The 26,941-nt window shown below is 43.4% G+C and overlaps 1 protein-coding gene across 5 annotated transcripts in view; it reads right to left on the bottom strand.

The window, feature by feature from the left end:
- SLC16A14 (solute carrier family 16 member 14) overlaps positions 1-26,941 on the bottom strand; it is a 122,443-nt gene that overhangs the window by 41,368 nt on the left and 54,134 nt on the right. For 2 of the 5 annotated variants that reach the window (XM_044292425.1, XM_044292424.1), the window contains exon 1: positions 2,661-2,824. The exons of the other annotated variants lie outside the window; for them this stretch is intronic. The gene's annotated coding sequence lies outside the window, so the exon portion shown is untranslated. Of the gene's footprint in view, positions 1-2,660; positions 2,825-26,941 lie in introns of those variants that run through there. 5 annotated transcript variants of the gene reach the window in all.

Here is a 26,941-nt window from a genome sequence, read left to right as displayed (position 1 = left end):
ACAAGGGGGGCATATCTTAGCAATATGCCCCCATTGTCTAAGATGAGAATAACTCTTTAAGCCTCATTGACATTTCTGTGTCCGTGCTTAAATCCGTGAAAAGGACACTGCACAGCTGAAAAAATAATTTTCAAAGCATCTCTTCCTAATGATATGTGAAACACGGATGGCATCCATGTTGCATCCGTGGTTTTCACTAAGGCCTCTTTCACACTTGCGTTGTCTGGATCCGGCGTGTACTCCACTTGCCGGAATTACACGCCGGATCCGGAAAAACGCAAGTGTACTGAAAGCATTTGAAGACGGATCCGTGCGATCACGTCATCCATGCGCGTGGGGCGCCCTGACTTCACTCTGGAGCACCCCGGGAGCCGCACGGACTGTAAGTATACTGCTCCCCCGATCCCCACTACTACTATGGCAACCAGGACTTTAGCGTCCCGGCAGCCATGGTAACCATTCAGAAAAAGCTAAACGTCGGATCCGGCAATGCGCCGAAACGACGTTTAGCTTAAGGCCGGATCCGGATCAATGCCTTTCAATGGGCATTAATTCCGGATCCGGCCTTGCGGCAAGTCTTCAGGATTTTTGGCCGGAGCAAAAAGCGCAGCATGCTGCGGTATTTTCTCCGGCCAAAAAACGTTCCGGTCCGGAACTGAAGACATCCTGATGCATCCTGAACGGATTTCTCTCCATTCAGAATGCATTAGGATAATCCTGATCAGGATTCCTCCGGCATAGAGCCCCGACGACGGAACTCTATGCCGGAAGAAAAGAACGCAGGTGTGAAAGAGCCCTAACTCATAGACTATAATGGGCGTTATGGATCCGTGAACACGGACAAAATAAAGCATGCATCCGTGCTAAAAACACGGACTGTGGTAAAAACTGATGTGTGAATACACACATTAAAATGAATGGGGATGTGTGCTGTCCATGGAGAACACGTACAGCACATGTACGCGGAACACGGACGTGTGGATGAGGCTTTACAGCTTAGACTGCCATCAGATTACAGCGTTTATACAATGCCCTTAAAAAGCTGACCCCCATCGATCAGATAGATATTGATAGCCCATCGGTTTCTGGTGTGGATTTGGTGTGGAAACGCACAAAAATCCACACGATAAAATGTGTGGATTTTCTGTTTTGAAACCAGCACCCATTTGGAGGAAAGGGTTATGCAGCCAGTACATATCATAGGTCATCAATATCTGATCAGTGGGGGTCCGACTTCTAGCACCCCGCCTATCAGCAGTTTTGTGGACAAGGGCCACTGCAGTTTCTGATGCCGTTTTTTTTCTTGTGCGAAACCTAGAAGTGGATTCATAATGAATGGGAGATATAAAAGAACGCATCAAAGTCAATGGGCCAATTCACATGCCGATCTTCTTAACAAATCATACGTCCATTCAGAGAAGATCACAGCACGCACCATTAAAGTCCAATTTTATCACAATGGGGGTCATCTATTAAACAGAAATACGCCTATAGTAGTCTTATTTCTGGTGCAGATTGTGGCGCAGCGGTTAGTTGCGCCACAATCTGCGACTTTTCCCCGCTCACGCCAGGTCTAAAAAAGTGATCGTGGAGCGGGCGGGGAACGGGGCCGGCAGGCCCATCTCATTCATCATTTTCTAGGCCTGTTTTAGGCGTAGAAAATGGTCTAAATGTAAGACAGCGAGGGAGCTTGTGTTACATTCAGAACTGTTGCTGGGTGTGCCAAAGTTATGGAGAGACCTGCGCCTCTTCATAACTTTGGCGGATCCACCGCCAGATATAGAGGTTAATCTGGCGGTGAAAATTAATCTTCAGCTCTGTTCACAAAACACGGATGACACACGGAGGGCAAAAAATGGAGACATGGACCAAACACTGACTCATCATGGACATCTTCATGGATGATGTCATCATGGACACCAAAAGATTCCACAACAGCCATACAAGCTTCTTGGCTCACACATTTTGCAAGTTTTTTTTCCAGGTGTTTCACTGCTATAGCCGGTCATTGCCTGTGACCATGCAAACAATGCCAGGACCGGACGATGGGGACAGCGGAGAAAGCGTGGACCACCGGAGCGGTGCATAGCAGGCAAGTATGGCTCTTCTGTTTCAGGGGCCACGCTGCAGGAAATATTGTTTAAAAAAAAAATCTTTTTTACCGGAAAACTCCTTTGAGTTGTAAAAGGATTATAATAACTACAATCACAATGCTCTGCTCAAGTACCAGCAGCCTCCAGAAAATCCAGGAGATATAATTCTCCATGCGCATGCTGCATGCTGCTCCTCTTACCCGATAGTAACCTCACTGTGCCGCCTGCAGGGAAGAGATGTGCCCGCTCTGCCATGGCACAACTACAGTACAGGGCTCCTATAGATATATAGCTACACATATGTATAGTGTATGTTATGACAGAGATGATACACGTTACATATCTATACATCCTATCTCCATATTACTGTATCATGGATTCTATATATATTTACATACTGGGTATTAAATAAAACAAACAAATAAAATAAATAAATAAACACAATAAATAAATAAATAAATACACATATTGGTGACTGACACAAGTGCTAATATCTGATGGAGGACCTGCCAGCACTGACCGTATACACAGTGCCATCACCCTGCGGGCACACTGCCCTCCATGTACCTGCTCCTGGCTGTACAGATGCCCATTGTGGACCCTCAGAACCTCCTTCTCCACGAACAAGTTGCTGACACCATGATCCCCGGCCGCCCAGCGGAGGGAGCGGCAGCCTCGGCTCACCCCCCAGGTCCGGCCTCATCCCCGGTTATTACCGCTCTGCTCCCGGGTCTCCGCTCTCCCATATACCGGCTAATTCTGGTTTACATGGGGAGAGAGAAAAATAGATGAAGCATCCCGCAGGCGACTCACTGGCGCACTCTGCTGGTCACTCCGCGCACTGCCAAGGGGAGCGCATAGAAAGCAGAATAATCAGATGCCATTCACTGGGGAGTTTATGTTGGCTGTTTGGGCACTGTCTGGGGGCACGTTAAAGACTTATGTAGGTAAAGACTAGCATTGTATTCTGGTTAGTGAGGGTATATAACTAGGTATACAGTGTGATTCTGGGCACTGCAGTTTGTATTACACTATTAGATTTGAGTAAATTAACCGAATAAAAAATAAAAATAAAATCACTTTGTGACGAATGACTTCATCACGAAGCGCATTTCTTTGTAAGTAGGGGGTGCAATGACAGGGAGCTGTGATAGCGCCGCCCCCCATCGATGTGCCCCTCAGATGCCGCGTTCATACATGATCACGGCATCTGAAATAAATAAAAGAGTGTAAAATAAATTCAAAAATCATACTTACATGATCCATTGGCTCATGACAGGCCGGCCACCGCCATCTTGCTTGAATATCTAGCGCAAAATCTCACCCAGCCCGTGTTGACGTCATCACGCCGGCCGGCGTGGTGATGTCGTCACCGCTCCTAGGATTTTGGCCGAGATCTTCGAGCAAGATGTCATGATTTTTATTTTATTTTTTACACTGTTTTAGGATAAATCAATTCACTACCACAAAGCACGAGGAAATTAGGCTTTGCGGCAAATTGAATTTATCCTGAAATTCGTGGACTTCGATTCGCTCATAACTACACACTATATATGGCTGATGGATGGCACTAACACTTATCTGTGCATTGAATACATTAAATGTTTCTCTGTGAACTAGGTGTACACTATTTATCTAGGGACTGTATGGCAGGATATTTGTATACACATCCTATATATCTATAAATCCACTTCATTGTACAGATGTAAGAGAAGTTTAGATTGACTATATTATATTTTTCTACCTAGGTCTGTCAGCAGTATGTAAGAGGGTTATTTCTGTAGGTGGCCCTTGACCCAGTTACCTGACCCTACTCAAGGATGGTGCAGTAACGAGGCAGAAACTTTACTTCAACATCAGGTACAGCGCTTGATGGTTACAGTCTCTAAAGGTATATAAAGGTCTATAAGGCTTTAAAGGCTATGTACAGCATGTTTTCAATTGGTCATTTAAAAAAAAATATGGAGTCCTTTTCTCTGTACAGAGCTGAGATACTCTTCTAGCAGGATCAAAATTATCTTTCTAGTCTCCGCTCCGTCAGGCAGGGAGCTGATGGGCTCCTTATCTCTGCTCTCTGACCTTATAAACACTCATTGCAGGTCAATCCTCAGCTTAATAATAAGAATGTGGCTTAAATGTTTATGACCTCTTAGTAATTTAGAGATAAGGGTTATTAGATGACAGCACAAAGTAAAAATAACAGCCACACAGCTAGAAAAACAGTTAACCTGGCTCAATATATTTTAAAAAGACCAACTGAAAAAATAATTTTTTGCCTAAAATGAGCATGGGCTTGGTGGTTACTAGTAGCAATAGAACAGTCCCTTCTAAAGCAGCTGATGATGACGACAAGGACACTATTGCTTGGGGATATGGACTGGCTGCCATAAAGAAGACCAGAAGGAGGACAAACTTTTCCTATTGGGAATGCTGGCCAGCCTTATTGTCACGGCCTTTAGTTTGCGCTGTGACACTGTTGCCACTCTTGCGGTTGCCCGCGGCAACGTGTTGCTGTGAGAGCATGCGGTGGCAGTGTCTCGGCCCTCTGGGTGATTGCCGTGACATAGTTTTTGCCGGTGGTAACGTGTGGCTGAGTTTGCTTGTGTGTGCACTTCCCCTTTAAGTGGCTTCCTTCCTCTGTCTGGTGTTAACTCCCTTCCTAGTGTTTTGTGAACACTGGGTTTATGTGTGTGTGGGTGTGGCTGCTTGGGCTATTTAGTCTCTGCTGGAAGCCTGTAGCTCAGGGTTCCTCCAGGCTTGGTGTGTGCTGGTGGTTCACTGCTCCTGGCTTTACCATCTGTCCAGGAGGGCCACCCTTGTGGTTATAGATGTTCTATGTCATCCCGGTGTCTCCTTCTCTTCCTGTCCCTATTTGTATGGAGTGGGTTATGTTCAGGGTGTTTGGATGTCTAGTTTGGTGTTACATGTCTGGTGATGCTTGGTGTCATGTTTACTAGACATTCCCCTGTCTCATGTTATTGCAGCTATGGGTGTCCTGGGTTCCTGTGTGGTTTGTGGTGTGTGCTGTGTCCTTTTAATGTTGGTGTGGACACCAGCACTTGTGCACGGGTTCCAGTCAGTGTGTCTGTGGCAGGTAAGTGTGTTATTGGTTTCACTTACCTGCCATCTCTTTAACCTGTATGTGTTCTCCTCTCCTTGCAGCCTGGCCTCAGATAGAGACTCCTGTTCCTCCATTACTGGGATGAACAGGTTGTATCTCCCCTGTGAGGGATTACCAGGGCGACTTAGGGTCTCTAGGTATTCTGAGTATGAGTCGCCCTACCATAAGGGTCCGCTTATATGGTGAGGAGTCAGGGAGTGGATTAGGAATGTTGTAGGAGGTTACCTGCTCCCTTATTACTCCTTTTGGCCAGGCTGATTCCCTTTTACACATTGACACCGCACGGTGGAGGGTTTCCCCCACTCCCCGCCGTGACACTTATGTGGTACAGTAGAGACCTGTTATCTATGTTGGTGTCTGAACACCCACAGCTTATTTTAATACTGGAGATCTCGCATATGGCTGTGGTTGTGTGTGCTGGGCTTGTGAAGGAAAAATGCCATATGAGAGCTGCTTTCACAGAGCTAAAGGCAGCCAAGCTTGGTCTAAGTCTTGGATATTTTGAGCCTGCTCTCACACTATCAGTGGCATCACCAGTTGCTGAATGACCACAATAGAAGCAGTATGAAGAAAAAGGACCGGCACTCACGGTCTTCGTTTTGTAAGTTGGGACGCCTGCCCATCGACACGTGCGCCGCAACTATATAAAGCAGTGCCGACCTTTCTCTATAATATAAACACAATAGAAGCAGATCTGGACCTGCTAGTTCTTTTGGAGGATTTGGCCATACATTGCCTCCACTCTACAGGGTGGGCCATTTATATGGATACACCTTAATAAAATGGGAATGGTTGGTGATATTAACTTCCTGTTTGTGGCACATTAGTATATGTGAGGGGGGAAACTTTTCAAGATGGGTGGTGACCATGGTGGCCATTTTGAAGTCGGACATTTTGAATCCAACTTTTGTTTTTTCAATAGGAAGAGGGTCATGTGACACATCAAACTTATTGGGAATTTCACAAGAAAAACAATGGTGTGCTTGGTTTTAACGTAACTTTATTCTTTCATGAGTTATTTACAAGTTTCTGACCACTTATAAAATGTGTTCCATGTGCTGCCCATTGTGTTGGATTGTCAATGTAACCCTCTTCTCCCACTCTTCACACACTGATATCAACACCGCAGGAGAAATGCTAGCACAGGCTTCCAGTATCCGTAGTTTCAGGTGCTGCACATCTTGTATCTTCACAGCATAGAAAATGTACACGTTGGTGAGGGTGTAGTTCGGCTCAGCTGTACTATTTTTTATATCCATTGTTAGGGTATGTTCACAACATTGTACTAGTAGGCTGAAAATTGAGACACATAATCCATATAAAAATTTCACACTTTTTCCATGTTGTTTTTTTTAATGAAGTTTTTCATGTAAAGTGGTGTTTGGTATAGATTTATACATACATATACCGGTACATATGTATGCTGGTGATCATAAGTTCTCTGTAGCTCAGTCCCGATGCGTGGATTCTCTTGTACGCAGCAGCGGAGTGATTGCTGCTATTGTGCAGGCCAGCCAATAAGAATCACTTTATTAGAAGGAGCTTCTTCTGACCAGAACTAGACACACTAGGTGGGCATTATGAGAGGGAGTGGGGGGCGCCAGAGCAAGTATATAATTGCAATATCTAGCAGATTTTTTTTAATTACTGGAATTGAAAAAATTGAATGATCTAGTTGAGTACATTAAAGGGGTTCTGCAGTTTGTTTCACTTGAATGGAGCTTAGCCAGGCCAGTTGATACTAGTCGTGGCGTCACGGGCCAGCGGTAAAACAGTGAGAAGGCAGCTGCGCAGCTGGAGCGCCGCTGCCTTCTCGAACAGCTGATCGGCGGGGGTCCCGGGTGTCGGTCCCCCGCCGATCAGATGCTGATGATCTATCCAGAGGATAGATCATCAGTTTAAACAAAGTGCAGAATTCCTTTAAGTACAACAAATGAAAAGCGAAGAACATAAAATTGCACTACAGTGAAAATCACTTTGAAGGTATAGTTGTGATGTTGCAGATAATGTCACATTCTGAGAGACGGCCAGCTGATCATAAAGCCAGCAGTTTATGAAAGTGGTGTGGAAAGTGACATGCCCTGATGTCATCTATGAGTTTGTTATGTCACCTAGTGGTGGGGTCATGTTGCAGGGTATCACAATTATGATAGAGCCTGGTGATATTAGGTGGTGCAAGGCGTTGTGGAGAAACTAGAAAGTGCCAGAGGATTTGATGAAAGAAGTCTCTACTAACAATAGCGTCTCTTCTACTACCCCCTGTGGCGGGCAAACAGGCCCTATTATCACCTCCCTTTGACTCCACCCAGTATAGTTGATGCGGCTCATGAACACTAATTCATTTCCACACTGGTCTGGGACAAACTAATGTATTTGTCCTCTTAACATTGTGTGGCCTCTAGGACCATTTCTCCCTACTACCATATTAGATGAGGAAGATGACTATGACTACTTGCACCAGCTATGACTAGTACACTGGTAGTTTCTCCAGCTGGGTACATTACTGAAAATAAGGAGAAATTATACTTGCTGAAAAGATGGACAACGTTGAAATCCTTATTTGCAATATTGTGTTTGCAGCGTTACCCATGTATAATGGGGTCATAAACACTGGTGAAGAATGGAATGTTCTACCACTCAATGAGTAAAATCCAGGAAGTATTGCTGCGTAAGGAATGAAACACAATACATCTGGAATAATAAACCGAATGGTTATTCAAATATTAGAATAGTTTGGAATAACTGCACTGGGCTGAATAATAAAAATGACCTTATATTTGAGTGAAAATAGTCAGGAGGTCACCGTGATTACCTTGTAATTTTAACGTGCAAGAAGAATCAGGCCCCAAACTGCACAAAAAAATAGGCTAACCGCACAAAACAACTGGGATTCTCTAGGTTAGCAGAAAAGACACAAGGTTTTCTAAGCACCGAATCAAAACAATTGTACCTTAAAATGCAGCACTGGTTTGGTTCCCACATCCGTTATACACAATGGATGTTACTGATTGCAATTAACTAATTCAATATTATTGCAGGAACAATTTCTGGCTCTATGTAAAGGTTAACTTTTTCACTCAGCAATGGATGATGCTATATCAACAATGTAAGCCTCAACATAACCGTACTTCACTCCATTTGTAATCCAAATGTAACATCCCGGAGTTATGTTACCAAACTCTTTTTCCCTGCTACCATATGTTAAGTGTAATTATATTGTCATTATTGTCATTTTATGTATTTTCCAGGCCTGTTTCATATATTATGCTGTAATTTCCATGTGCACCAGCAGGTGGCAGCGATATGTAGCAGGACCTTAGACAGCTTAGTATTGCTAGACTGGAATAGTACATTCCAGTTTAGTCCCCCCCCCCCTCTGTGAGCAGAAGTGGGGGGCCGGTCCCATGTCCTGTCTCATGGGGAGGAGAAGGAAGTTCTAGTTAGAGTGTACCAGCCACCCCAGCTAGGGGAAAGTTGTGTTAGTTGGAGCTCCCAGAAAATAGGGATCCCAAACCAGGACCATGTCTCGGTTGACACCAGAGAACCTTCCCAGCCTGAGCCATCAGCCTCAGCTGGTTGACAAGCAAGCAGCCACCTCCAGCCTCCAGGAAGAGCATTCCCTGTGAACCAAGCTGTGAGTACATATCCAGAGACCAGAAGAAGCCAAATACCTCCTCAGCTAGTCAGGCCCATACCAAGCAGAAGCTAGAGCAGAAGATATAGATACCTGCCATATTCTCCGAGCATATGATCAGAAGCAGAAGAGATATTGATCCCTGCCACATATTGCCAATACCTGCTGGGACCTAAAGGACTATTGCTGTAACTTGTATGGATTTATGCTGCATTAAGTAAAGACAAGTTGGATTATATCACCAGTCTGGATCTCATTCCTTACTCCCAAAGTTCCTCAGTTACTCCTACTAGCAACACTCATTTTATTGCAAGTAACCAAGGATCCTGGAGTCCAGCCGTACCCAGGTAGGAGACACCGTTGACACTAGCACTACTGCTACACAGAGACATTATCCCCACTCTGGCATTCCTCACCTGGTACGTGAGTTGTTACATCTTAAAGGGCCCTGCAACAGTACCCTGCGCACATTGCAACTGGCGCCACGAAAAAAAACTATTAACTATACCTACACCTGACCCAGTCAGCACTTAGTATTGCGCCAGTGTGCATTGGTCCCAATCGGCTTACTGCAAAAATGTCTAAAGAAGGTTCAGTATTTGGACCGAAACATCCCTTAAAGGAGCCTGTGGATTACATTCTAAGTCACAGTTCATCATTAAGAGGGTTCTCTGGGCTACAAGGATTGATGACCTATCCTCCAGGTAGATTGGTGGGATCCAACACGTGGCAACCCAAAAATCAGCTGCTTCTGGTTGCCATGGCACAGGTAGCTGTACAGGGTATGGACTCGGAAGCAGAAGCAGACAGCTCTATACACTGTGTAGTGGCTGTGCTAGGGTATTGCAGCTCAGCTCCCAGCAGGGGCATAACTATAGGGGAAGCGGGGGAAGCGGCTGCTTTGGGGCCCTGACCCAGAAGGGGCCCATCCAGGAGGAGGAGGACTACAAGATTTTGTCAGGGCCCCCTCAACAGTATTACACAATGAAATTATATACAGTGACAGTATAGACAGTGTAGAAAACGGATGTAACAGCTGCTGGGCCTGGTCTGAGAGAGTGATCTTTACTAGCCACAGGAATGAGGGCAGCATGAAAGGGGTTGCGAAAAAATTACTGGGGGAGGAGGGCCCCTTTAAAAAATTTGCTGTGGGGCCCAGTCATTTCTAGCTACGCCACTGGCTCCCAGTCAAGTGAAAGTGCTGGAATCCACAAAGCATTTGCCCCTTTTAGGATTCTATTGAATGGGGGATACAACCTAGCATAATAAATTAAGGTCTACGCCACACAATTCCATTAAAATGGTCCTAGGAATATTTTCTAAAACTGATTCTTTAGCCACTTAATGCAAAATGACGTTGGTCCCTAAAGCCAAATTGGCTTAAGGAATTAAGCTGTCTCAGTACAAAAAACCCTGGATCTGTGATGATGATCACGCAAGTTGGGCTTCTGAAACCCCTGGTGATCAACCTCTATCACTGGTAGAGATTGCAGCTGGCCAAACATGTCCCTGCAGCAGCCACAGTGGAAATGTTTTATTACATATGTTGATAGAACACGTTTTGACTCCCAGGTGTAGTCTTTTAAGACTGTAATCACTTTCCCCTATGTTCTCTACATATCCCAGATCACCATTAAGATTATTTTTCAGCTACAACTCATTTCTGCAGAGTTTGCTACCCAGACATCTATGGCTCTTGCTTTTCCAGCCCCCTACCCATCTATTTCCACTCTCTACACAAGCTCCCCATCCTGTTTCTGCCCCACTTGCCCCATTACTGTACCTGCCATATTGTACAGTGCCCTCAAATAGTACTATATTTTGGAAATAAATAATAGTGTCACAAGGATAGTGGCTCGAAAATAATAGTTACAGTCAAATAGTGCACTGAAAACAATAGTTCTAGATAGATAGATAGATGGCAATAGTACCCCACATAGTAACAGAGCTCCTTTTTGTTCAAAAAGAGTAATAGTGCACCCTTTAGACTTCACACTGCCATAGTCTCTCTGTTAGGCTCTACACAAAAATAGAGCCAAATTAGGCTCCATCTAGTGCCTTTCTAATTTCCTCTACACAGGAGTAATGCCTCCTTTGTGCACCCCATAGTTATTGGATCCCTTTGTACCCTCAAACAGTTATCCCCCAGTCATAGTAGCCCTGAAAATAATAATAAAAAAAATGTCCTGATACTCGCTGAACACCATTCCCTGGAGTACAGGACTGGAGAAAGATTTGTGTTAAAGCAGTGTTTGTTGATTTATCATAAGAAATTGCTGCTGTATGAAATATAGGACTAGTTTTCAGCCCCTGGAAGTAAAAAAGAATGCTCCTATTCACTGATACTAAGCAAAGATGTTGAAAATTGAGAAATTGAAATACTAAATAATTATTAAGGTTGTATTTTACTCTTCAAATATTATTGTCATCTAGATTATAGAGCATAATAGGTTGGTTTTCATCCAATACACTTTTAAGAAGCTGACATTAACATTAACAAAAATGCCCAGATTTTCACCTATAAATGACTGCCATCAGTCACTCAGCACTATAAGATATTGTGCCCTATTGAAAACCTGCAAAACTAAGTTAATATTATTAACAAGTTACACAATTAAAATGGTTAACATATTTCTAAGATAAATTCCTTAAGAAGCAACTGATGTAAGACAAGACACGTTGCTGTGAAAAGAGCACAGTTCACACAGAACGGTTACGAGAAAGTTCTCAATATTTTCATGAACAGAACAAGACCTTGTACTGATTCATAAAAAAACAAGTGCAAATATTTTCAAAAGAAACAGCGAAAGTTATTGGTCATTATATCTTTCCATGTTGATTATTTAAGTTTTCGAGTTCCTGACATAATTAGGTTATGTTTAGATGACCTGCAAGAAAAATAGAAGGACGAGCTGTTAAATATTATATACATGGCCCAACATTCCAGCTTTCTTAATGTAAGGAAAAACCTTAGGAATCATGTAATAATGTAAATACAACCGTTGGGACCTTTACCTTTTTATGAGATGGGAGACAAAAATAAAGGAATAACCCCTTGTCTCTGCTTGGGTTTTCTCATTTAGAAACAGAGCTCTTTTATTACATCCATATTTTTGAGAGATAAGACCTTTCCAAGGGGATTGGTCTTGGTATGATGTCCCATAAAATGTTTATACTGTAGAGTTTTATACTTTTAAGGATAACTGTCATATTTTTTTTTTTTTTTTGCTAAAGTGTAGGGCAAGTGATAGGTAACAATTTAGCAATAGACTTTATTTAGCCAAAACGTTTATTTTTGGTAGAAAACTGGGGCTGAAATGGCCCTTAGCAGCACTCTTCAAAAGAGCGTTGCTAAGGGCCATCCGTCCATTAGAAAAGACGGGCTGTGCAGACGCTGTGCTTTTGCCTCCCGTGCTTCCCTGGGAGACAGAAGGCTGGGCACAGGGGTCTTAGGAGTTAAAATTAAATTTATATTCCCCTTTCTATGCAATCTAATGCTCCGTTACATTCACTGACCTGCAATCCCTGTGATAATAATTCATGAAGCAGCCGGCTCACTGTGCACAGTGCTTCTACTTCCGGCGGCTGCTACATTAATTATTATCACAGGGATCGCAGGTCAGTGAATGTAACAGGGCATTAGATTGCATAGAAAGGGGAATATAAATGTAATTTTAACTCCTAAGACTCCTGTGTGCAGCCTTCTGTCTCCCAGGGAAGCACTAGGCAGAAATACAGCGTCTGCACAGCCCGTCTTTTCTAATGGACGGATGGCCCTTAGCAACGCTCTTTTGAAGAGTGCTGCTAAGGGCCATTTCAGCCCCAGTTTTCTACCAAAAATAAACGTTTTGGCTAAATAAAGTCTATTGCAAAATTGTTACCTATCACTTGCCCTACACTTTAGCAAAAAATAAATAAAAATATGACAGTTATCTTTTAAGGAGTTTTAAAACTTAAAGGGGTTGTTCCAAAATTAAATGTTATTTTAATATTGTTCGGTTCTTCGTATGTGTGAGTGGGGCATAAGCCGACACACAGTTGAACTCCCTCCTGGCAACTCTTAGACTCCAGAGTAGCATATACAGTACAGACCAAAAGTTTGGACACACCTTCTCATTCAAAGAGTTTTCTTTATTTTCATGACTATGAAAATTGTAGATTCACACTGAAGGCATCAAAACTATGAATTAACACATGTGGAATTATATGCATAACAAAAAAGTGTGAAACAACTGAAAATATGTCATATTCTAGGTTCTTCAAAGTAGCCACCTTTTGCTTTGATTACTGCTTTGCACATTCTTGGCATTCTCTTGATGAGCTTCAAGAGGTAGTCACCTGAAATGGTCTTCCAACAGTCTTGAGGTCCGCATGTGAGCCAGTTTCTTTGTAGCGCTTGATGGTTTTTGTGACTGCACTTGGGGACACTTTCAAAGTTTTCCCAATTTTTCGGGCTGACTGACCTTCATTTCTTAAAGTAATGATGGCCACTCGTTTTTCTTTACTTAGCTGAATTTTTCTTGCCATAATACAAATTCTAACAGTCTATTCAGTAGGACTATCAGCTGTGTATCCACCTGACTTCTCCACAACGCAACTGATGGTCCCAACCCCATTTATAAGGCAAGAAATCCCACTTATTAAACCTGACAGGGCACACCTGTGAAGTGAAAATCATTTCAGGTGACTACCAAGAGAATGCCAAGAGTGTGCAAAGCAGTAATCAAAGCAAAAGGTGGCTACTTTGAAGAACCTAGAATATGACATATTTTCAGTTGTTTCACACTTTTTTGTTATGTATATAATTCCACATGTGTTAATTCATAGTTTTGATGCCTTCAGTGTGAATCTACAATTTTCATAGTCATGAAAATAAAGAAAACTCTTTGAATGAGATGGTGTGTCCAAACTTTTGGTCTGTACTGTACTTAAACTTTTACTGCAAAGATAGGGTGAAAATGAGAAACAGAAAAAAATTGCTTACTATTGTTGAACAGCATGTGACAATAGGCTGTCACAGTGCGGTTCACTGTGACAGTTGTGGCTGTGTAGGCTGGCTGCATGCCCTCTCGCGTACTGGCTGCAGGCTGACTCCAGTGTATGCTGGTTTCTTGGGACTGCATGCTGACTGTGGCGACTTGTGTGAACTGCTGCCCGTGAATGGGGCCCACGGGCAATAAGAGATTATGGGGCCCTTGTGTCCCGCCCACCGTCATGTCACACCCACACACAGCCCCACCCACATATAGCGCCGCCCACATCACCTACACTTGGTACAGAATTTCTCTTTACTATCCCCCTTCTCCAACCACCCAGCACCCTTACTCACACAAAACAAGTAATATATATCTTACAGTGAATTACTGTAAATACTTACAGTTCTGAAGATTCCATCAGGCTTAGGGTCAGTGCTCTGGGCAGAGGGCACCTAGGTTTTAGAGGGGGACAATAAGAAAAAAAATATTTTTCATTACACCTCAGGTCAGACCACCAATCAAACCCCCCCCCCCAATGTTAATCAGACTTCAGCTGACATCCCCAATCAGACCCCCAATGTAAATAAGACCTCAAATCAGACCTCAGCTCAGACCCCCATGTAAATTACCCCCAATCAGACCTCAGATGACAGCCTCATGCCTCTCATCAGCCCCCATTATCAGCCCTTATGCCTCTCATCAGCCCCCATTATGCCTCTCAGCCAGCTGCAATTATGCCTCTCAGTCCCCAGATTATGTGCCCCTCACAGTAGATATGCCCAAATATGTGCCCCCTAACGGTAGTTATGCCAGATTATGTTCCTCCTCACAGTAGTTATGCCAGATTATCTGCCACTCACAGTAGTTATGCCCAATTATGTGCCTCCCTCACAGTAGTTATGCCAGATATGTGCCCCTCACAGTAGATATGCCCGGATATGTGCCCCCTCACAGTAGTTATGTCAGATTATGTGCCTCTTCACAGTAGTTATACCAGATATGTGCCCCCTCACAGTAGTTATGCCAGATTATGTGCCCCTCACAGTAGTTATGCCAGATTATGTGCACCTCACAGTAGTTATGGCCAGATATGTGCCTCCCTTACAGTAGTTATGCCAGATATGTGCCTCCCTCACAGTAGATATGCCCGGATATGTGACCACTCACAGTAGTTCTACCAAATGATGTGCTTTTTCACAGTAGGTATGCTAGATTATGTGCCTCTCACAGTATATATGCCCAGATATGTGCCCCTCACAGTAGATATGCCCAAATATGTGCCCCCTCACAGAAGATATGCTCAGATATGTGCCCCCTCACAGTAGTTCTGCCAAATTATGTGCCTCTTTGCAGTAGTTATACCAGATATGTGCCCCTCACAGTTATGCCAGATATGTGCCTCTCACAGTAGATATGCCCAGATATGTGCCCCTCACAGTAGATATTCCCAGATATGTGCCCACTCAAAGTGGTTCTGCCAAGTTATGTGGCTCTTCACAGTAGTTATGCTAGATTATGTGCCTCTCGCAGTAGATATGCCCAGATATGTGCCCCCTCACAGTGGTTATGCCAGATTATGTGCCCCCTCACAGTAGTTATGCCCAGATATGTGCCCCTCACAGTAGATATGCCCAGATATGTGCCCCCTCACAGTAGATATGGCTAGATATGTTCCTCGTCACAATAGTTATGTCAGATTATGTGCCCACTCACAGTAGTTCTGCCAAATTATGTGCCTCTTTGCAGTAGTTATACCAGATATATGCCTCTCACAGTAGATATGCCCAGATATGTGCCCCCTCACGGTGGTTATGTCAGATTATGTGCCTCTTCACAGTAGTTATGCTAGATTATGTGCCTCCAGCAGTAGATATGTCCATATATATTCCCCCTCACAGTAGTTATGTCAGATTATGTGCCCCCTCACAGCAGTTATGCCAGATTATGTGCCTCCTCACAGTAGTTATTCCAGATTATGTGCCCACTCACAGTAGTTCTGCTAAATGATGTGCCTCTTCACAGCAGTTGTGCTAGATTATGTGCCCCCTCACAGTGGTTACACCAGATTATATGCCCTCTCACAGTGGTTATGTCCAGATATGTGCCCCCTCACAGTAGGTATGCCAGATATGTGCCCCCGCATAGCAGTTATGCCAGATATGTGTACTCTGTACTTTATGCCGGGCCTCGTCAGAGCGCTCCATTACATGTGAGTGCAGAAGACAGCACTAACAGGGCCCCCTAGTGGCCGTGGGCCCTTGGTCCATGCCCGAGTGCCCGAATGGTCAGTCTGCCCCTGGCTACTAGCATTGTTCCAGCTGGTTCTAGACCCCAGAAAAGAAGCTGTACAGAGGACCTACTGCCTCAGACCTTAAAGGGGTTTTCCAGCTTTAACCCCCTTTGTAATTAGGCTCTGGAATATGGCATTTATGTAACAAGAAACACACTCATCTGCTCCCTTCTGCTGACTCCCAGTACTAAGGCTCCATTCATGTGTGCATATACCGATCCCTCCTGATATAGACATGTGACCACTGCAGCCAATCACAGGCTGTCACATGCTTGTATAGAGATGTGCCAAGAAGCAAAGACTGGCGGAGAATCCAAGAAGCATGGGAACTTGGAGATTACTCACTCCATATGTAAGTATTACTTTGTGTATTTTTCAAGCTTTCTAAGTGTTTTTTAAATAACTAAACATCTCCAGGGACACAATATTACACGTATGTTCCAGAGTTGGAATTTCTGGAATGTATTGTGGAAGATGCTGGGGAGAATGGGACTTGACTTATCAATGGAGAGTGAAATATTGGGAGGTATGGTGACTCCGTGGCTGGTATGTATGATTTACAGGATGTTTTTGCTCCTGTTGCAGGCTGTGAATATATTATATATCTGCCGGGTGTATAAGCCTATCATAGCTGATTCTGTGTCACAGTAGCATGTAGAGCAGTGGTCTCCAAACAGACCCACGTGTGACTTGCAAATCATGGTTGAACGATTAGCTGTAGAAGCCTTGAATTATGACCATAAGCAGCGGCTACATTATTTGCAGCCATATCCTAACCCCCAATAACATATTCTGTCCCAGTTCCTTAAAGGGGCTGTTCACCTTTGGAGGCTTTTCTATCAGACACCTCCTCTTCACCCCCACATAACCTGGACCTGCAGAGGGAAGTGTACTTACCTGCTCCCCACTGGGTTTCAGCTTCTTTGGTCTGTCACGTGACATGGGGGTCACGGCACTGATGTTCAGTAATAGGAAGAGTGTTTCAGATTATTATTTTTTATTATTATTATTAAAAAACCTGAGTTCTCGTGTTTTTACTAGAGGTGGGACGAATTAATTTTTTTAAAAATCCAAATACGAAAAGGTTCTCGAATATAGCACTGTTATGGGGGATCTGTGGATGACACTGTTATGGGGGATCTGTGGATGACACTGTTATGGGGGATCTGTGGATGGCATTGCTATCGAGGGGATCTGTGGTTGGCACTGTTATGGAGGGGACCTGTGGTTGGCACTGTTATGGAGTCTATATGTGTCATCCACAGATCCCCCCATAACAGCGCCATCCACAGATCCCCCATAACAACACCATTCACAGATCCCCCTCCCCATAACAGCGCCATCCACAGATCCCCCATAACAGCGCAATCCACAGATCCCCATAACAGCGCCATCCACAGATCCCCTCATAACAGCGCAATCCACAGATCCCCCATAACAGTGCCATTAACATATCCCCCTCCCCATAACAGCCCCGGCCCGGCAGTAACTTTTACTTTAACTTCAGGTTCAGTGCATCTTTATTACCTTACAATTAAGCTCCAGTAACAGGCAGATCGGGCGGCGGCGTAACGTCACTCACTCATGTGATGCGCCTGATCCGCCCACTTTATGAATGAAGCAGGCGGAGCAGGCGCGTCACGTGAGTAAGTGACGTTACGCCGCTGCCCGCTCTGCCTGTTACTGGAGCTTCATTGGAAGGTAATAAAGATGCCCTGAACCTGAAGTTAAAGTAAACCGCCCGGCTCCCGCCCGCATAGCAACGGGATCCGTCGACAATGAAACCCGTTATCCAACATCGGGATTCGAGTGCACGAATCCCACAAATCCAGCAAGATTCGAGGGATTCGTGGATTCGACGTCCCGCCTCTACTTTTCACCCAGAGCACATTTAATTTTGCACAAAATGGGAACATATTCATATCTTGGCTATATCTGCTTTATTTATGAAAGTCAATGGGTCCGCAGAAAATCACGGAAAACGGAACAACGGCCACGGGTGCACACAACAGTTGTGTGCATGAGGCCTAACACGCATTGAAAAGATATCACAAGATGGCGGTATGCATAAGATGGTGGTTCAACTGTTCAATCTTGTCATTCAACATAAAATGGTGGATATATTTCTCTCTTGAGTATCTGTTCTCTCACTTTAAGTTATTTAAAGGGAACCTGTGACCAGGATTTTGGGTATAGAGCTGAGGACATGGGTTGCTAGATGGCCGCTAGCACATCCGCAATACCCAGTCCCTATAGCTCTGTGTGCTTTTATTGCGTAAAAAAAACGATTTGATACATATGCAAATTTACATAAAAGAGTCATATCTTACTTGTGTGACCATAGAAAAGTCATATTTTCAAGCTCTGACTCATCTCAGGTTAATTTGCATATGTATCAAATCGGTTTTTATACACAATAAAGGCACACAGAGCTATGGGGACTGGGTATTGCGGATGTGCTAGCGGCCATCTAGCAACCCATGTCCTCAGCTCTATACACAAAATCCAGGTGACAGGTTCCCTTTAAGCACTTTATGATCTCTCTGAGAGGTGTATCTGAGGTCTAACTAATAGTTCACTTGCTGAATTTGGCCGCAGTTTGCAATATGCAGTTAGCAGTAACTATTTGCAGATTGGTTGAGTATGATCTGGTATGGTTGTATGCAATTTGGATTGCAATATGGAATTTGAATGGTTGCAATTGTTTGTATGGTATTTGTAGTTTGCAATTGAACTTGTAGTTTGAATTGGTGGAACTGTAAGTAAACACATATATAACTAGTTCAGTATACAGTTCTAATCACTATATGAACAGTAGAGGGAGAGAGACAAAGGAGACAGGAGGCCGCGCCTCGTGTGTGTGGCTGTATTACAGTCTAAATGCACTTTATACAAGAAGCGCTTACCATTTGTTGTTGTGTAGAGCCACAACAACTGTATGATGCTTTTGCTGGTATTCTCCCGTCCAGCGTGCCGGGTCCTGTACTGCTGCCAAGGTTCCTTTTCTCTGCCCCAGGTGTGGCAAGAGAGATAAAGTATTGGAGATAAAAAAGATTTCCAACACAAGCTGTGTGTGAGGCTGGCTGTAATTGGTCAAAACTCCTGGGCTGTGTGAGGCTAGCTAGGATTGGTCAAGACTCCTCCCCAGCAACAAAAGTTTAAGGCCGAATGCACGTGGCCGTGATACACGGACGTGAGTGGTCCGTAGTATCCTGACCTGGCATCCTGCCGACAGATGGTGATCTATATGAGTGTATTACTGTAGTTCAGCGGCGGCATGATGCGCACGTCATCATAGCATCCAATGACGCCGTGCTCCCCTGCTGTCAGCAGGATGCCAGACCGGGATACCATGGACCGCTAACGTTCGTGTTCCACGGCCGTGTGCATGAGGCCTAACTCTATGCTTTCTGTTGTTTCTGCTGTGTCATTGAGCTTAACTTACATTATATAATGAATTTTAAAGGCATATTATCTTTTCTGCTACTAGGAACACAATATATAACAGTTGTGGTCGGGACGAAAAACTGATGACGAAAAACGTGGGGACATCTTGAAAGATCCGTGGACCTGACATGGCTGAAGTGTGCCCTTAGCCACGTGCGGGGTAAACCTATAAGGGGGGCAAAAAACAGACCAGTCAGGTAAAGAAGTGTTCTTTAAAGATTTATTATACATCGCAAACAACTTACAGCACGAAAGGCTTTTGAAATTTCAGACTGAGGATTGGGTACATAACGATTAAAACACAATGACTGCCATCTGCCCATTTTCCTGATGATATGTGCCGGTACCCCTTGTTTTGAAGCTGCTGAAGCGGCGCCTATACAGAAAGAATGGCCCGACACGGAGGATGGATCGAGGCCCATATCGGATATGAGAATGCGTATATGCTTGATGAACTGTGAGGAGGTAAGCGGTTGGCCTTTAAAAGTTAGCAGCGGCTCATCTGGACTTGCATCCCTCAACATGGCCATTAACTTCTTCAGAACTTTGACCAGACACCAATCGTTATGAGACTGGAAAAACCTGATTATGACTGCCGGACCTACCTGTGAAGTTTTGGTGATTTTTAATAACAAGGAGAAATGATCCTCTAGCCAAACTAACTGGCCAATAGAGAGCCCTTTATCCTTAGCCGAAACACAAGTGAATTCCCTTGGCCGTAGGAAACCATAAAAACTAAGATACATTGCCGCTTTTATGACAATGCTACAGTATTGCCCAAAAGGGTAGCCGTCCAGGGCTTTAGACAGGGAACGGAACAGATCTTCAGAGACTGGCTGATGCCTCGGGGCACTCCCCGCACAATCTTTCTGAATACCCCTGAGCGTGGCCTTGATGATTGGGGATACAAACACTGACCTGCGCCCAGGCTGCTCCAGCAGGGAAAAATGTTGTACCCCTGCTAGGTATAATCAGATAGAATTATAGGACAGCTTGAGGTCTCGATGACAATAAGCCAGGAAAGCCATAATATGCTTTTGGTTATCTGGAACGATACGACAGTCTGGGAGAGACCTTGCAAACTGCTTGAAGATGTTCCATCCGGCTTTATAATTCCTTGCCGTGTTGGCTGAAAGGGACTTGCCGACTACTTCGTAGGCGGTCGAGACGTGGCCTTCTAGTCCAATACCAGATCTTGATATACTGGAGGGGTAAACCCGTGTGGTTCTGCTTCTGGCATGACTTGGAAAAAAGTAGCAAAATTGAACCACGATAGGGCATCTGCCGCCAGATTTACGCACAAAAGGCATAATTTGCCGGGAATCGGATCTGTCTTTTGCCAGAATGTCCACCACCGCCTAGTTATCGGTGATGAAAGAAACCGATTGATTGGACCAGGATCTACCCCACACTTGGGCTGCTGCTACTATCGGGTAGATCTCCAGGAGTGGAGAGTACCTGAGGGGTTCCGATATTGCTGAAAACTCTGGCGGCCAGGGTCCGGCAAACCACTGGTTCTGAAAAATAGCCGCGAACCCGTGTGAAGCCGCTGCGTCCGAAAAAACTGTAGGCGAACCAGGCCCCCAAGTTGGTACGAACATTGATATACAAACCGGATTCCAAAAAGGTTGGGACACTAAACAAATTGTGAATAAAAACTGAATGCAATGATGTGGAGATGGCAAATGTCAATATTTTATTTGTAATAGAACGTAGATGACAGATCAAACGTTTAATCCGAGTAAATGTATCATTTTAAAGGAAAAATATGTTGATTCAAATTTTCACGGTGTCAACAAATCCCAAAGAAGTTGGGACAAATAGCAATAAGAGGCTGGAAAAAGTAAATTTGAGCATAACGAAGAGCTGGAAGACCAATTAACACTAATTAGGTCAATTGGCAACATGATTGGGTATAAAAAGAGCTTCTCAGAGTGGCAGTGTCTATCAGAAGCCAAGATGGGTAGAGGATTACCAATTCCCACAATGTTGCACAGAAAGATAGTGGAGCAATATCAGAAAGGTGTTACCCAGCAAAAAATTGCTAAGACTTTGCATCTGTCATCATCAACTGTGCATAACATCATCTGAAGATTCAGAGAATCTGGAACAATCTCTGTGCGTAAGGGTCAAGGCCGTAAAACCATACTGGATGCCCGTGATCTCCGGGCCCTTAAACGACACTGCACCACAAACAGGAATGCTACTGTAAAGGAAATCACAGAATGGGCACAGGAATACTTCCAGAAACCATTGTCAGTGAACACAATCCACCGTGCCATCCGCCGTTGCCAGCTGAAACTCTACAGTGCAAAGAAGAAGCCATTTCTAAGCAAGATCCACAAGCTCAGGCGTTTTCACTGGGCCAGGGATCATTTAAAATGGAGTGTGGCAAAATGGAAGACTGTTCTGTGGTCAGACGAGTCACGATTCGAAGTTCTTTTTGGAAATCTGGGACGCCATGTCATCCGGACCAAAGAGGACAAGGACAACCCAAGTTGTTATCAACGCTCAGTTCAGAAGCCTGCATCCCTGATGGTATGGGATTGCATGAGTGCGTGTGGCATGGGCAGCTTGCATGTCTGGAAAGGCACAATCAATGCTGAAAAATATATTCAGGTTCTAGAACAACATATGCTCCCATCCAGACATCATCTCTTTCAGGGAAGACCCTGCATTTCTCAACAAGATAATGCCAGACCACATTCTGCATCAATCACAACATCATGGCTGCGTAGGAGAAGGATCCGGGTACTGAAATGGTCAGTCTGCAGTCCAGATCTTTCACCTATAGAAAACATTTGGCGCATCATAAAGAGGAAGGTGCAACAAAGAAGGCCCAAGACGATTGAACAGTTAGAGGCCTGTATTAGACAAGAATGGGAGAGCATTCCTATTTCTAAACTTGAGAAACTGGTCTCCTCGGTCCCCAGACGTCTGTTGAGTGTTGTAAGAAGAAGGGGAGATGCCACACAGTGGTGAAAATGGCCTTGTCCCAACTTTTTGTGGATTTGTTGACACCATGAAATTCTGATTCAACATATTTTTCCCTTAAAATTGTACATTTTCTCAGTTTAAACTTTTGTTCAGTGATTTATGTTCTATTCTGAATAAAATATTAGAAGTTGGCACCTCCACATCATTGCATTCAGTTTTTATTCACGATTTGTATAGTGTCCCAACTTTTTTGGAATCCGGTTTGTACAATTGGTGGTTGTTTGGAAGCCTTTTGGGTTCTTGACTAAGTCTCTTCAACTCTTCACTGTAGAATCTCTGTTGAATTTGCGCTACTATGTTTATGACCGTATTCCATTTTGAACATCCGGCTAGTCTTTCAAGTATATCATCTTGACACTTGGCAGCAGTGCTCAATGTTTGTACAACCTTTACTTCTGGATCACCCATAGACAATTCTGTGTAACCTTTACTGGGTGTGATTTCCTTTTCCCAAAGGAACTCTGGGCCTGTGAACTAATTAGAATTTTTCAATTCTTTTACATTCAGTCTTCTTGAAGCATGATCTGCTGGGTTATGCTTTGTGTCAATGTGATGCCGATGATCCGGATTTGTTATTTCCTGAATTTTCTCAACTCTGTTGGCGACAAAGATATGGAGTCTTTGAGCTTCGTTGTTTATGTATCCTAGGAAAACTTGTAAGTCTATCTAAAAATATTCTTAATCTACTTTCAATTCTAATTCTTCTCCCAGAAACTTGCTTACTGATGCTGAAACTACGGCTGCTGTCAGTTCAAGTCTTTGTATTGTCTGAATACTGGTAGGTGCAACTCTGGCCTTCCCCATAACCAGGGCACAGTGTATCTTTTCTTCTCCTATCACTCTGATGTAGGAGCACTGACCATAACCATAACTACTGGCATCTGAAAAGTGATTAAGTTCTATTTTCTTGTACTTTCCGAAATCATGAGGTACAAAACATCTGGGTATCCGAACTTCTCTTAAGTTTTGCAAGTCTCTTATCCAACTCTCCCACCTTGGCCTCAAATTTTCAGGTATAGGCTTGTCACATCCCAACTTCTGTCTGCATAATTCTTGTAGTATTTTTTTTGCTCTGATGATTACTGGGGCCAAGAATCCCAATGGATCAAATATAGAAGCCACTGCGGAAAGAATGGTGCGTCTAATTGCAACTTTCTCTTCACTAGATACTTAAAAAAAGAGCTTGTCATTCTCTACATTCCATCCCAATCCAAGTACGTTATGAACAGGAAGATGATCATAATTGAGATCTACAGTCGTGGCCAAAAGTTTTGAGAATGACACAAATATTAGTTTTCACAAAGTTTGCTGCTAAACTGCTTTTAGATCTTTGTTTCAGTTGTTTCTGTGATGTAGTGAAATATAATTACACGCACTTTATACGTTTCAAAGTCTTTTATTGACAATTACATGACATTTATGCAAAGAGTATATATTGCAGTGTTGGCCCTTCTTTTTCAGGACCTCTGCAATTCGACTGGGCATGCTCTCAATCAACTTCTGGGCCAATTCCTGACTGATAACAACCCATTCTTTCATAATCACTTCTTGGAGTTTTTCAGAATTAGTGGGTTTTTGTTTGTCCACCCGCCTCTTGAGGATTGACCACAAGTTCTCAATGGGATTAAGATCTGGGGAGTTTCCAGGCCATGGACCCAAAATGTCAACGTTTTGGTCCCCGAGCCACTTAGTTATCACTTTTGCCTTATGGCACGGTGCTCCATCGTGCTGGAAAATGCATTGTTCTTCACCAAACTGTTGTTTGATTGTTGGAAGAAGTTGCTGTTGGAGGGTGTTTTGGTACCATTCTTTATTCATGGCTGTGTTTTGGGGAAAAATTGTGAGTGAGCCCAATCCCTTGGATGAGAAGCAACCCCACACATGAATGGTCTCAGGATGCTTTACTGTTGGCATGACACAGGACTGATGGTAGCGCTCACTTTTTCTTCTCCGGACAAGCCTTTTTCCTGATGCCCCAAATAATCGGAAAGAGGCTTCATCAGAGAATATGACTTTGCCACACTCCTCAGCAGTCCATTTACCATATTTTCTGCAGAAGATCAATCTGTCCCTGATGTTTTTTTTTAGAGAGAAGTGGCTTCTTTGCTGCCCTTCTTGACACCAGGCCATCTTCCAAAAGTCTTCGCCTCACTGTGCGATGCACTCACACCTGCCTGCTGCCATTCCTGAGCAAGCTATGCACTGGTGGCACTCCGATCCCTCAGCTGAATCCTCTTTAGGAGACGATTCTGGCGCTTGCTGGACTTTCTTGGACGCCCTGAAGCCTTCTTAACAAGAATTGAACCTCTTTCCTTGAAGTTCTTGATGATCCTATAAATTGTTGATTGAGGTGCAATCTTAGTAGCCACAATATCCTTGCCTGTGAAGCCATTTTTATGCAATGCAATGATGGCTGCACGTGTTTCTTTGCAGGTCACCATGGTTAACAATGGAAGAACAATGATTTCAAGCATCACCCTCCTTTTAACAGGTCAAGTCTGCCATTTTAACCCAATCAGCCTGACATAATGATCTCCAGCCTTGTGCTCGTCAACATTCTCACCGGAGTTAAGAAGACGATTACTGAAATTATCTCAGCAGGTCCTTAAACCCCTTAAGGACTCAGCCCTATTTCACCTTAAGGACTTGGCCATTTTTTGCAAATCTGACCAGTGTCACATTAAGTGCTGATAACTTTAAAACGCTTTGACTTACCCAGGCCATTCTGAGATTGTTTTTTCGTCACATATTGTACTTCATGACACTGCTAAAATTGGGTAAAAAAAGTTAATTTTTTTTCTTAAAAAAATACCATATTTACCAAAAATTTAGAAAAATTAGTAAATTTCAAAGTTTCAGTTTCTCTACTTCTGAAATACATAGTAATACCCCCAAAAATTGTGATGACTTTACATTCCCCATATGTCTACTTCATGTTTGTAGCATTTTGGGAATGATATTTAATTTTTGGGGGATGTTACAAGGCTTAGAAGTTTAGAAGCAAATTTTGAAATTTTTCAGAAATCTTCAAAATCCCTTTTTATGGACCAGTTCAGGTTTGAAGTCATATTGTGAGGCTTAGATAATAGAAACCTCCCAAATTGACCCCATTCTAGAAACTACACCCCTCAATGTATTCAAAACTGTTTTTACAAAATTTGTTAACCCTTTAGGTCTTCCACAAGACTTCATGGCAAACGGACATAAAATTTAAGAATTTAGATTTTTTGGAAACTTTCCAACATAATTAATTTTTTCCACGAAAAAAATAAGAGTCAACTGCCAAACAAAAGTCAATATGGGTTGCCCTGATTCTGTAGTTTGCAGAAACACCCCATATGTGGTCGTAACCTACTGTTTGGCCAAACGGGAGGACATAGAAGGAGGGGAACGCTATATGGGTTTTGCAAGGCAGATTTTGCAGGACTGGTTTTGTTTATACCGTGTCCCATTTGAAGCCCCCCGTTGCACCCCATGAATAGAAATTTCAAAAAAGTGACTCCATCTAAGAAAGTACACCCCTCAAGGTATTTAAAACTGGGTTTACAAACTTTGTTAACCCTTTAGGTGTTCCACAAGAGTTAATGGCAGATGGAGAAACAATTTAGAAATTTCTATTTTTTGGGAAATTTTCCATTTTAACCCTTACTTTATTACTGGAAAAATGGGTTAACAGCCAAACAAAATTCAAAATGGGTTGCCCTGATTCTGTAGTTTGCAGAAACACCCCATATGTGGTCGTAAACTACTATTTGGCTAAACGGCAGGACATAGAAGAAGGGGAACGCCATATGGTTTTTGGAAGGAAGATTTTGCTGGACTGGTTTATTTACACCATGTACCCTTTCAAGCCCCCTGATGCACCCCTAGAGTAGAAACTCCATAAAAGTGACCCCATCTAGGAAACTACGGGATAAGGTGGTTGTTGTTTTGGGACTATTTTAGGGGTAAATATGATTTTTGGTTGCTCTATATTACACTTTTTTGAGGCAAGGTAACATAAAATTTAAATTCTAAAATTGTTTCTACATTCGCTATTTAGTTTTGTGGAACACCTAAAGGGTTAACATAGTTTGTAAAGTAACTTTTGAATACCTTGAGGGGTGTAGTTTCTTAGATGGGGTCACTTTTTTGGAGTTTCTAGTCTAGACTACATCAGGGGGGGCTTCTAATGGGACATGGTGTCAAAAAAAAAACCTGTCCATCAAAATCTGCCTTCCAGAAACCATATGGAGTTCCCTTCGTTCTATGCCCTGCCGTGCGGCTATATAGCCATTTACGACCACATATAGGGTGTTTCTGCAAACTACAGAATCAGGGCAGTAAATATTTAGTTTTGTTTGGCTGTTAACCCTTGCTTTATTACCGGAAAAAAGGATTCAA

The sequence above is a fragment of the Bufo gargarizans genome, chromosome 4, assembly GCF_014858855.1.
Source record: "Bufo gargarizans isolate SCDJY-AF-19 chromosome 4, ASM1485885v1, whole genome shotgun sequence".
Lineage (NCBI taxonomy): Eukaryota > Metazoa > Chordata > Amphibia > Anura > Bufonidae > Bufo > Bufo gargarizans.
This window is presented reverse-complemented; position numbering and strand designations above follow the sequence as displayed.